This window comes from Parus major, chromosome 2, assembly GCF_001522545.3.
Source record: "Parus major isolate Abel chromosome 2, Parus_major1.1, whole genome shotgun sequence".
NCBI classification, from domain to species: Eukaryota; Metazoa; Chordata; class Aves; order Passeriformes; family Paridae; genus Parus; species Parus major.
In genome coordinates, this window is record NC_031769.1 from 129,828,819 (window position 1) to 129,842,656 (window position 13,838).

The window sequence follows — 13,838 nt, forward strand, 5'->3', positions numbered from 1 at the left end:
GCTGACCAGAGTTTCTTGTTCTTTGAGTAAAGACAACAAAGATAATCAGTGAAAAAAACAGTATGCACATAGTTTTTGAGGGAAATGTGATCTGCTTATTAAATTGTCCGTATGTACTGTAGGGAATTAAGAAAAGTATCACCTTTAGTATATTGTAAAATCTCTACTGCGGTTTTTGCAAATTTCAAAATTATTAAGGCTACAGAGTGATGTTATATAGGAAAAAAAAATTAAAATAAATTCTTAGTGTTTTAAAAAGTACGTTTTTTTTCCTTGTAAGTTGTGAAATGGGATTGCACTAGCATCCTTTTAAGTTCTTATCTATCTGTGTTGAGGAAAAAAAATTGTAAGAGCAAATATTTTGAAATCTCTCCCATAATTTATTTACTAATTTTTTTCAGATTTCAAACCAATATGATTTTACTTCTGATTTTTTTTAACAGGATTCTCTTTGCATATAATTTGAATATATATGAATATCTTGTTTCTTTTTGCTTTTAATAATCTTTAGAATTGATAATTGTTGAATTGAGGTGTAAATCAAAATATTCATACTAAATAGCAAGTTCTAAATATTGTTCTTTGCTATGGTACTTGAACATATGTTTTTTAGCATAAAGTTGTCTGAAAACTTGGTAAAATCATCTTTATCTTCTGTAAGAATCCTATACTACTTTCTGGAGTATGGCTTGGAAGTCTTCTCCTGCTTTACATTTCTCTCTTCTTCCCTGTTTAGCAGAGAGGCAAAAAAAAAGTCTGCTTAGACCTTTTGCCTAGTAAAATATTCATATATATGGATAGCATTACATGCAAACACCACTCTTAATTAGCATTGGCATGTTCGAGGCTATTGCAGCAGTTATTAATTTAAAACTCTCAGTGGAAACTAATTGTAAAATAACAGCTGGAACTGCCCATTTAGTTTCAGAAATGTAGCTTGCTAATTATTTAATACCAAAAGCTATTCAAAGCTAAATTTATATTTGGAATTCAGCTTTAAAAATGGTTCAGCTGTAACTGTGAAACTTGTTTTTACTTGAAATTTCTTTATGAGTTCTATAGGAATCTTCAACATAACTAATTTTCCTAAATACATATATTTGAAATACATTTCTTTATAATGGAAGGGTAAAAATAAAGTAAATTTCATAAAAAAGTATTTTTTACAATTTCCCTTTTCTCTTTAATTCATAAGCTTAATCACTGTGTTTTCAATACACATACCTACTTTATATTTTTTCTTTCACTTAGTAGCACAGAACCTGGTTTATACAATAAGTTTCAATTTCTTTGTGCAGTTCCTCACAGAAATGAAATTGAAATATACTTCATAGAAGCATTCCTATCAAAGAGCAGTGGCATTATGTCATTAAAGCATCCATTTGTTGTTAATTAGGGCTGCATTTTTGGAAACCTTATCAAATATGTTAGGAGAAAAGGAAAACAAGTATGTATCAATAAGGAACAAATTCAAAAGAATAACCAATTAATTTAAACAGATCAAAGTTGAAACACACAGAGTTGATAAAGATATTTTTGGACTCTAGTCAGTCTTAAACAGTGCATATATTAAAAATATTTAAATATAAAAACCAGTGACCTTCCTCAATGATTTATTGTTACTTTCAACTTTGTTTTGAGCACTTAATATGCATTTTATCTGCAAAGCTCTTCCTTTCTGTTTCTGGCTTGGCTGAGGTGTTTGCAGGGTAGGCTGGACTCTTGTCACTAACTGCATCCCAGTCCTTCTTGCGGAGGGGTGGGAAGGAGGAAGGAACTTCCTTGCGTGGAGATTTGCAGAGATGTGTTTATGTGTGGCCAAAAGCCATGGAGATCTCAAAGAGCAGCTTCCTTAATCTCTCAGAACTGTTCAAATCTGATCTGGAATCATGGGCTCACATGTTTGGGAGGGGCTCCAGTGCTGAGGCACGGTGAGGAGCACCTCGTGGAGATACCCATTCCTCAGCAGTGCAGGACACTGAAGTGGTCTCCCCTGGCACTGTGGACCAGTTCAGTGGTAAATATCAGTGTGCAAGCCAGTCATGGTTAGTGCTTAACTGTCCTAATTAATGCACAAAGCACTTAAATTTAGCGTGGTTAAGATTGTTTTGTCATTCAGGTATCATTCGTTCTATCGCCTCTGTGTGATTTAGAACTAAATTGGGAATGGGTTTCCAGACTCCCTTTAAAATAGATTGTGTGTTCAGATAAAGAACTTTTCAGATTGGACAGTTTAGCTATGAACTTAAGAGCCAGGCATCAAGGATGCATCTCTTCAAAATGGAGTTTACAAAGTCTACGTACTTAATATGATTTATTGTAGCATGGGCTCCATTGCTTTGACTTATTATGATGCCAACATTAAACAGTTTAAGGTCAGAATTAAATAGCAGTTTTAAAATAAAACTTCCACAAGGGCATTGCTGTCTCTGTTTTTCTTGTGTGCTGTACTTTGTTCTATAAAAAGATTTCTCAGCTGTGTGTGATCTTAACTACTGCATTTTCTGCAAAGTCAAGGGTAAGTTGGAGAAATACAGCAGCCTGAACTCAGTTTCCTTGGGCTTGTGATACTTCTTGCTGTCTCAAATAATGTTTTAACACAGTTAATTAGTATTTTCTGTGTGTATATGCAGAATTTGCCATGTAAAATTTATATAACCTCAGTTTTGAAATCTGTAATATGTTTAGGGTGACTGAATGGAGAAGAGATTAGGATTTCTTTCATTTGTGCTGGTTTGAGATGCTGTTCAACATGGTTTTTTTCATTTCCTTTTTTTTTCAAAAATCTGAAGTTCTGCTGTGATGAAGCCAATCAAAATAAAATCAAACAAATTGTTTGGGTTTTTTTTTATTAGTTCTAATCCTTTTAAACTTTTCATTGTATTCTATATACACAAATGCTCCATTCTTGAACTTCTTGCCTTGGTATTTCCTAGTCCTAAGGTTCTAAATGCTTGTTATGGATAGGGGTGTCCTTTTCTTGAGACCTAAGGTTATTGCAGTTGTTCTCATCTTCTCCCTAGGAAGTGTAATTTCTTTTTCTTTTTCCACCTTTATATTTGCACATTTTGAATGAACCCTTTAGAAATCTCATACCTTTTCAACCAGCACTGAAATCTGCCTTCTTCAAATCTGTAACTATTTGCTTCCCTTAATAATAATAATGGCTCTTTCTCCCATTTGAAAATATTTTCCAAACTGTTAATTCCTCCCTAAAGCAATTCTTGTTTTACCACAGGGGAGACAAAACATGTCAGATATTTAAAGAGCTCTTTTGAGTAGTCTCTTACTCTCTCATCCAAGCAAGTGATGTGCAGACCAGCCATGCCCAGTGAAGGGACTGAAGGAGTAAAGTGTGGACCTAGGTTTCCTTGGGACAGCCCAGAATGGAGTGAATGTAATGTCAATTTTTTACCATTACTTTATCAACAGACATTGGGCAACAAGTTTTGTGCCCATTTAAATTGTACATCTAAATTCAAACTCTTTTATGATCTACTTCTTCATGGTGTTGCTGTTTGTACTTGTGTATAAGGAAGAGGCTGAGGGATCTGAAAGAAATTAAAAAATGTTAGGGCCATCAGGCAATTGTTTTTAGTAAAGTTATTATCTTGAGCCTATTTATAGTATGGGGACACAAGGATTAGCCCTGGCAAAAAGGTGTATTTTATCAGCCTGGGCTTGGAGCAGTTCAATCTGCCATCATGGTCTGGGCTTTTGAAACAACACAGAATTTGATGCTGTGTACTAAGAATTTTTAAATAGTTCTCAGATTCAGCATTGACATTATTAAATCGACTGTAACAGTTTAAAAAGGACAACAAGAAATGGCACAGAGACAAAGAAAAAACACATTAAATACCACTTGAAAATCCCAAAGTATCTTTCACAGTTTATGTACTCAGCAACTTCAATGCAATAAAAAATTTTTCAGATAAAACTATGAAATAAAAAATGAACAATCTGAAAGATGGAGTTATTTTTATATGAGATGTGTTTTGAGTTTCATGTTTTACATTATAAAGCAACGTTATTGAAGGTTTTACATTTCTGCAAGTTACATCCCTTTAATCTTTCTTTTTCCTGAACAAGTAGCTTTATACTGCACCTGTTATTGTAAAATGTGGGGGGAATGAGGGAAGATGTTTGGGTTTCTATTAACATGGGAGAAAATAATTAGCTGGTTCTTGGAAATTAATGCCACGTTAAGAACTGGAGTGGTTCCTCTGTATGAATTACTTAATTCATACATAATTTGCTTTACACAAACTCCTTACAGTCTCTTCCCAGACTTTACTTTGCTAATTCTTAAAATATATGATTGAATTCATATATGAAGTTTGCTTTTCTGTCTTATATACTGAAAATTAACATCTAAAATCTTGGCTGCAGTAAAGAATTTATTCTAAAAGAACTAAGGAAAGCTTTTAAAACTCATTATTCCATACAATTTTCTTCTTACTGTTTGTGAGTAAATATAATTTTCATCAGATCTGGTTTCAACAAATGCTTTTTGGTGAAAAGTATTCTCCAATATTATATAAAGCAGATTTCTTTGTAGCATTTTTAATTCTGTCTGGATCTCAAGGTAACTGTATTGCAAGTTGTGTGCTTCTGTTACTGAGAAAAGCATATCCCGTTTGTATTGAAACATTTGTTAACTCCTGTATACAGATTGCGGTTCATTCCATAAATATTTGTGGGTTCTCTGATGTCCCTCACAGGGTTTTATCTATGACAAATTCATACCACAGTTCTTAAACTACACTTTGGATGGAAGTTTTCTTTCTTTTGCAAAACTATTTGCCAGTGTCTTTCATTTAATGCTTGTAAGTATTTCAACTTTGGTTTTCAATTATTTAACAAAAAGGATTATCAGAAATATACAGAATGGTAACATGTTATTTTAGCATATTTCTCTATGGGATACTCTTCCAAGCTCCCATGGTAAAATTAAATCCATGTTACTGTTTTCCTGAGCAACTCAGATTTTACTGTTTAAAGTGAGCATGGTTCCTAGCTCTTAACTGACTTTTCCAATGTAGTTTCACTTAGGTCAACCACCTTAAGTACAGTCAAAAGTTGTGCTTAATATTTGTTATGTTTAAGGTCTTACTGTGCTATTAAAACTGATTAGGCTGCAATAAAGAAAATTTTAAAAAAATTAAAAGCCACGTACAGTGGGTTTGTGTTCCATTTCAGAAGCTATTCTTCCTTTTTTTTTCTTAAGAAAAAAAAATCCATCACTCTTTTAAAGGGTTGGTTTGTAATCTTATGGGCTTTGTTAGTTGTTGGACACAAAGATAAATGCACCATTCTTCAGCCTCTCAAAACATTTTTCATGCCCACTGATATTTTTGTTGTTAGGGTTTTGGGGATTTTTTGTGAGAAGGCAATGGCCAGCACTGGTATGTTAATGGCTAACACAAGTGCATGTTGAGAGTAATAAAATACAGAGATGGTATCAGGCATCTCTGTTAACTTCAGTGTACATGATTGGCATAAATCACAGCTACTCCAGTTTTTCTGGCTTGGTAATGTGTGTTCTTGAGCACTAAAAAATAAATGGATGTGGAGGTGGTACAGATAGAGGAATATCTACAAATAGATGTTCCCTGTACTTGCAGGATAGGAACAGAAGAGGCTTGAACTCCATCTGATAACCAAAATAGTGTAACTATTGAATAGTATTATTTAATCTCTGTATTTGACAGTTTTTCAAGAAACAGGAAGAAACTTGAAGATTAGCATATCCAGCTGTGAAGCAAATTCAAAACTTTGTAAGGTTGGAAGTGTATAAAGAAAGAACTGCAATTCTCTGGCATTTCTTTTGTGATCCACTGTATTCAGTCAACTTCATTGGTTGATGTTTTCATGTTTTTGGCATAGGAAAAAAAAAAAGCCTGATATATTATGTAATTGCAAATGTTATTGAAATTGTTTTCTAAAAATAATTTTTAAATCTTCGTGTTGTATTTTTCACACATTGCAGCTCATAAGAGTGCATCCAATTATATTTACTAAACAGGACTCAAACTACAGATGATGGAATTTGTTGCTTCCCCAATGGTTGTTTGTTTGTATCTATGCAGTGTCCTTGCAATTATTTTTTTTTAGCTCCAGGCAGAAAAATAAACTCATAAGTTTTCTTTATAACCACCACCATTTAAATACTTGGGCTGCATCATGGAGTCACTGAACTACCTGACACTTGAATCTGTAGTCTTTATTGTCAATAGTGTGAGTACACAGGGATATTTTGAGTAGACCTGCATATTTTTTGTTTCTCTCTTTGCCCTCCTTCAAATGTATATTTAGAAGTAAAATTGCCCTTCAGTATATTTTGTTAGGCATAGATTCACATTGATGTAGGAAGTTAACAATTAATAATAGTCCAATGGGGTTTTAAGGAAGAAAAAATACTGGCTTTAACATGACAGGTATTATATTCCATAATTAACTAAGGTTTTATATCAAGTGAATTTTCAAGGGGTATTGAAAAATACAAAGTAGTGCCAGGACTTCAGGAAAGAAGAATTAAAAGAAGGTTATTTTTAATACTGTGTTACTGACTATTTTACAATACCATATAGAGTGTTTCAAAAATAGTTCCAGCTTGCTGTTATGAATATGATGATTCTATAAGAAGAACAAGAAAATACAAATGGCATCTTGAGAAACTAATGTAATCAGTGCCAAAGATAAATGTGAATTGACTTGGAAAGTTAATATTCATGTTTTAGAGTACTTTCTTATATTACCCATGCTATAGGCATTGTCTATTGCATTAATTATATATTAATGCATTGACTATGCATTAATACACATTAATACATTTAAGTAAAGGAAAAGCTGGTATGTATTTATTTATTTGTAATGCTCTTTTTTGCTTCAGATACAATTTGTTTAATGTCCAGGTGTGAATCTGATACACTGACACAGCAGCAAAAAGAAATCCTGTCCCATGTCAGCTTCTGAAACACACTGAACACAGTTTGCCTTCCAGCCTGTTCCTTGTATCAGGTTATACTGCACCCTTTAGAGAAATTCCATGCATCAAATAAGAAGGCTGTGTTCAGTGAAACTTCACCTAGGTATTTCCAGGTGAATTTATAGAACATCTGGAAAAACTGAGATATTGTATTTCAGATATCATTTCACTTAACTAGATTAATCAGTTAAACCAAAGTGAAATGCAGGCTGAAAACAATTGGGAAATCACAAGATTAATTGTCTTAGTCATACTGTAAATCAGGTAGACACAAAATATTTAAAAAATTGAAATTAAAGATCATGTAACTGCCAGACAGCATTATGTTTTGAGATAAAATTATTTCTACCACAAAACAAAAGCATAAAAGTCTTTGGGTTGTATTGTATTTTCCCTTTTTTGCTAGTCCCCTTCCCAGACATACACTCTTTAGAGAAAGTATATTCCATTTGGGTTTTTACAAGGAACATTTGGCATCCAAAAATATCGTAGACTTTCCATTGGAATTGTGCATACTTATCATTTATACAGTTTGTCAAGTGTATATTTATACAGTGCTCCCTGAATTTGGGTGAATGTTTCGAAAGTATGAAGAGATTCCTCAAACTGTCTAGACATTAAACAGTATAAAAATTAAAAACTGATTTTTAAAAGTTCAGGCTTGCTCATGCTGTTATTTTTGCTGAGGAATTTAAACAATAAAATTATAGAAGTAATTAAACAGATGACATCTAAATACACAGCTGAAAACTTCAGCTTTGTTTCATTTTACAACTTTTTTTGAGAGAGACCAAAATTACTTCATAGTTTACTGATACTGTACCTTATGTTCATAGTCATGGATATTGTGTTCCAGAGACAGCTCTAGAAGACAAGTGTGCTGCAGTTCTTCAGCTTCTTTGTAGGCAATTACTGTACCACAGCCCCTGTAGCAAGGGACTGCTTTTAAATGTCTGGTCACCTCACAGAAGTTCCTCAATACCTTCTTTTAATGTCTTTCTCTGTCAGGAGCCACAATTGTCATAGTAGTAGATTCTGTACTGTGCTTGAAATATTTAGAAGCTTGGAGTGAATTCAAATAGCAGAATTCAAACACATTTTTCAAGGTTGAATTTTCTAAACATGTATCTAACACATCCTTATTCCAGACTCTGACACAGAGGAGACTAAAAGCATTAAAATGTTAATAGCAATCAACTAAAATCTTGGTGTTCTTTTATATGATTAACTCTTCTAGAGGTTGAGTGTAGATGATCTGTTCTATATATCCAGTTGGTTTTTTTCACCAGGTACTTTGGCATTCATGTACTGAATCCTGTTTTAGGGCACGCTTATCTACAATTTCTTTTTATTATTATTTTTTAATTATTTTTTATTATTTTTATTTTTTTGCTGATTTGAAAGTACTGAGTTCCCTAATGGAATTCATTGTGTTACCTAATGATCTTTATAGCTATTTGTTGTCTTATCCTCTGCTTTAGCCTTTTTAACACTTACACCAGTTCCTCTCTTCTCAGTGATACTTACCTCTAGGTATACAGAGCTAAAAAGAAACCAGTGCCCAAGAGATAGAAATCAGACATTTATCCAACATGCATTTGAAAAAGAGGAAAGTTACTTGTTGTGTTACACTTGTATTTTTGGACCCCTATAGCAATTGTTTGAAGTAGTCTAGTGCAATCAGAAGAAAATTTTGCATGTTTCTGTTACTGGACTTTTTTTTTCAACATACTAAATGTACAATTAATCTACCTCCCAGCTGATTTATGCCTATGTACAAAAATGATAAACACTACAAATCATTATAAAGTTAGAAATTAGGAGCACTGTTGACTCCAAAACATATTCAGTTAGAATGCAATTAATAACTTCTTTCTTTGCACTGGGATGTGATATATTTGTCTACTATGTTAATGTTAAGAAGTGGTCAGTCATTTTTATTTTGCTCACGGAGCTATCACTGTTGTTTTCTTTTTACAAGAGTCCTACACATATGAAGATGAATCCAGGTACCTTAACCACTCTGACTTATAGGACATCTGCCATGTATTATCTTCTGTAGATAATGTTGCTATATCTGTCTGTGTAGATCACAACACTAGGGCTAATCAGACAGAATGCAGTTTGCATTGTTAAATAGATTCCTGTAATCAATGATATCACTTGCTAATCAGAAAATCATTAAGCAAAGTAGCCTTACTGTACTCAGTTTATGTTTTCATTTAATAAAACATTGCTGGTACCCAATCCAGAGTATGCTGCCAACAGTTATGGAGATGGGACAGTAGTTCTGTTATTCTGAGGCTGAGCTGGAGAGAAGGAGTAGCTGCCAATAAAGCCAGTCATGTGTGGCATAGTTCATGGGGAAAAGAGGCAGAAACAGTGAGAATTGGAGTTCACTGCTGATGGCATTTGAAAATCTGCTCTACTGATCTAGACTAAAACAAATCATTTCCAACATCCTGGCAGTCATAAAACATGTTTGTTGTGCCACAAGTAAGTCTCTCTAAGGACACATTGCAGGCTGGGAAAGCAAAGGTGAGGTTACCCTTGTCCTGAAGGACGCGTGTATCACTCAGTATGGCAGAGTATGTACCCAGCATCATGTGAGGACCTTCCCTTCTCACTTAGGGACGTCTCCTCTCTTCTTGCAACATTAGAACATTCTTACCTGCTTGTTTTCTTTAATTTCAGCCTTAGTGCCCTGATTCCGTAATTCTTCCTCTTGCCCAGTGTTGTGCTCTCTTTTTCTTTCTGCTTAACTTCTCGTTCTTCTTTCCCTGTTTCTCACAAATAAGTGTTTTTAATATCTCCACATTTAGGCACATCCAGGACTTCTGTCATGAGAAGTCATGCTATAGGATTTTTTTTTATTCTAGTACTAAGATCATGTCTCTATATGTTGTGTGATGGGGCAGTTCTGTTTCTCTCCCAAGGGCTCAAGTGTTAACTTGTCTGTGAGAAAAAGACATCTTATTATACCATATTATACCATCTATTTGGTATAACTAAAAAAAAAATAAAAAGTAGCTGCCTTTGTTTGAAAAGCTGATTCCTGTCTGAGTTTTTACTTATAGAAGCTTAGCATTCTCAAAGGCCAGTGTTGTTGTCATAGATTCTCTTGGTTTACCACATTTTTGTTCTGTGCCCTTAACATCTATAGCATCTCATTCCAGATGGAGTCCACTGTGTCCCTAAGAAACACTTTCTTCAATTTCCCTGTTTGGTACAGTACATTCAATGGCTTTGTCAAGGAGGAATTTTATTAAATTGCATTGGGGAAAAGGCAGTGAAAGTGCATTAGTTCAGTGATAAATACTGCTGTGATTTCTACAGTATTCAGTCACATCTCATGCGTAGGTGAGGGGCTTTCAGACTACAGCTAGCCTGGGACTTCATAAGCTTAAGCAGAAGAGGAAAGGGTCCTTTTACATATGTGCCCCTGTGAAATAGAGATACATACCCAAGCTTACTGTCTGTTTCCTTTTTAAATTAGGATAGGAAGGATGTTTTACCACCAGGCAAAACCTTTAATAATTGAAATTTGGGTTGTTAGGTTTGCTATCTCTGTACCTGAAAGCAGAAATCAGTGCACACAGAGATCCAGTAAGTACTAATAAAAATTAGCCATTATGTGTAAAGTCCACAAATATTTCTTAGTTATTACATAATGTACAGTCTTTAACTGCCATTTTCCTGGCTTGTTTACCTTTTTGTAGGTCTCAGATGAGCTGTAAGTGAATAAATTTAGCAACTTTACTGTGGGTCTCAGAATTATGCTTATTCAGCAGCATGTAGTAACTGGTTCAACATGAACTGCATCTTAAATAAACATACAAAATACCTGATCCAGACTAGATCAATTTAAAACAAGAAAAACTTTTAACCTGTGTTTCCTGTTACATGCTTATGGTTGTCTTTGGTTGCTTATGATCTTACTGTATTTCTGGCCAACTGCTGTATTCTGCACCACCTGCCAAAAGATTCAGGTGAGATAGCGAAGTTGTTTTCAGAAGAGGGAAGCAATTAAAATCGTAACCCCTACACTACATTTCAGCTGATAAAACATCATTTATGCTTGAGATAGAGAAGTCATGAATTTGGCTTACTCTGTTTTCCTGAATTTATTTTCTGCAAGGATTTTAAAGGGCTCAGAGTTCATGCAAAGCATGTGTACTTAGGATTAGGCCAGGTTTGCTGTGGTTTAACATATCTTCATCCTTCTAGAAAGTATACAGCTAATAAATTGGAGGCATACTTAGGAAAATTGTTGCTATGAAAGCCAGAAATGAGTGCTTATGTAAATCCCTGTATGTAAATTTTTGATATGGGAAACTAGAAATGAGGGCTGATATAAATGCCTTTATATTTATTACCTGGGAAAAGACTGTATTTTGATCCTTGTATAAAAGTGGCATGGTGCACTTTGTGAAAGTCCTAATGAGCTTCATCAGAACATTAAGGCATTAAATATCTTGTATTTTTGGATTAAAATCCTTGTATTTTACATGTATAAAATACGTGTTTCTTGAAACGCGTTATCAATGGAAATACAGTTCGCTTGGATTTCAAAAACGTATCTGAAGGATCAGAAGAAGAGTTTTGTATTATATATAGGAGATTGTTAATAGTAGGAACAAAATGCAAATGTGAACTTTTATATCAGCATGAAAATATTGAAGAATTAGGCTGTAATATCCCAAAGTACATTTAAAAAAAGATGCAGTTGACAAATGTTATACCAGCAATGCAATACACGAGTACCTTGTGTTAAAATAATACCTTTGTATATTCTACTGCACTTAAAGATTTTTGCCAAAGAGTGATTTTGTTGTGGTTTATATTTAAATAAATAAACTTGTGAGTGTAAGAAAGCCATTGTCACAGTGGGGAGTTTCAGATTAGTACATACAGACACATTGTGCTTGAGGAATTTGGTTCACAAGGTCATGGTTATGCTGAATGAGTCTAAAGAATATCTAGGTGAGCCTATTGCAAGTTATGAAGCTGCTCATAAAAGAAGAAATGAAAAATTCTCACTGTGAAGTACAGGGGAAAAGATCCATTATGCACATGAAATTAGTATCATACTCTGTTTTATATATATAAGCAGATTTCCAAAAATATGTAATTTAGTGCTTTATTTAAAGTAATATTTCACAAAACAAATATTCTAGTATTTACTTGTATTAGACAAAGTATGAAAATAGACATTGGATCATACAATAATCTACTGTGGTGGTTTTTTTTAAAAAAAACCTCCATTCATATTGATGAAATAATGCCTTAGAAAGAGTAATAAAAGGCACAGTGGTTGTGGTTAGGGCTCTCTGTGTGGAAAGTTGACAAACACATTCTTAAGTTTTAAGAAACCACATTTAATTTTGAAATACCGCTACTGACATAACAGATTTTTAGTGTGTTTCTGCTAAGCACTTAAGAAAGTTACAGGGACTACTGAACAGTGCCATCACAGTGCCTCACCAGGAATGACTTGATCAAAATGGCTTTCCTGTCATCCACATGCCTCTGGGGGTACATATGATTAATTACTTAATTTTCTTAATTGCTAAAATACTCCACTAGTGACAATGGCAGTGTATTAGCAGTTGTATCTGTTATTTGGATTTGGGCAGCACTGGGATTACACTTTGAAACAGATTGCATAGCTACAGTTTGCATACCTGTACTCTGAGTTTGCAGTTTGGGATGTGCTACATTAATAGTTATTTGTGTTTAGATTATTAGCATCAAATTCACACAGATTGCAGAATTATTAATTCTCTGTGAAGATAACAGCTGTATACTGAATCATTTTGGCCCAAGACAAAAACCTTGAATAGAACAGTAGATTGAATGTCATATGCAAATAAGGAGCTTAAGCTTCAACACAGAGGTATGAAATCAGTAAAAACAGACTACAATTTGTGATCATAGATTGAATAAAAAAAGTTAATATCTCCTTGCTCCCTTATTTTGAAAAATAGCAATAATATAATGGTGAATTTTTATTATAATATCAAATGAGCAGTGCACAGAAGGCTGTGTTGTTCCTAGTATAGAAAGGGCAAGATAATTTTTTTAGCATTTCCCAGTGCCTATTACCAGAACATGAATGGCAGTAGGAAGCTCCTCTGTTACTGGTCACAGATAAAATTAAATGGTCTCAGCATCCTCTGTTCACTTAATAGCTCATGAATGTTTTGAAGTTGAGTCTGACTGTTTCCAAAACTCAGTTCAAGACTGAAACACTTTGTAAAATCTAATGTAGTAGACTTTAAAGGAATCCACAAGGAATGTGGTTCACTCAAAAATGCTTTTTTCTCACTTGTTAGAAGGATTTTATTTGAAAAACTCTGTGCTGAAATACAGTGGTAAAATGATTGAATTGTTTTTCCATCATCTTGGAATATTCTTTTTAATTTTTATTCTTTGATGAATTTGAACAGTGGGAAAATTGGTTATATTTCTTGGTTATACTGATGTGTAGCTATTCCTTTTGAGGACTTGGATGTGACATCCTTTATCCATTCAGAAGATATGAATCAGTCCTATTTCCACACAAGGCTGCTGATATGGATCTGTTTGGAAGTGCAATGAAGTTGATGCATTGATCTCATATCAACTTTGGTACATCTGGCTAAATTTAAGAATACATTCATTTGCAAATCTCCCATTGAATTCCATAGCAAAGGCAGATGGGTATTTTTTAAGATTTGAAATTAAAATAATGATTACTGTAGACAAAAATTGCAAAATTGATACCTTCATTTTGTTAATTTGGGTCTTAACGATTATCTGATTGGTTTGATTTTGACCTTTGGTGATTTCTTTTCCTTTTTTTGAC

The 13,838-nt window shown here is 33.8% G+C and overlaps 1 protein-coding gene across 10 annotated transcripts in view; it reads left to right on the forward strand.

The window, feature by feature from the left end:
• The window catches only part of VPS13B (vacuolar protein sorting 13 homolog B), a 422,306-nt gene that overhangs the window by 256,252 nt on the left and 152,216 nt on the right, over window positions 1-13,838 (forward strand). The window lies entirely within an intron of this gene.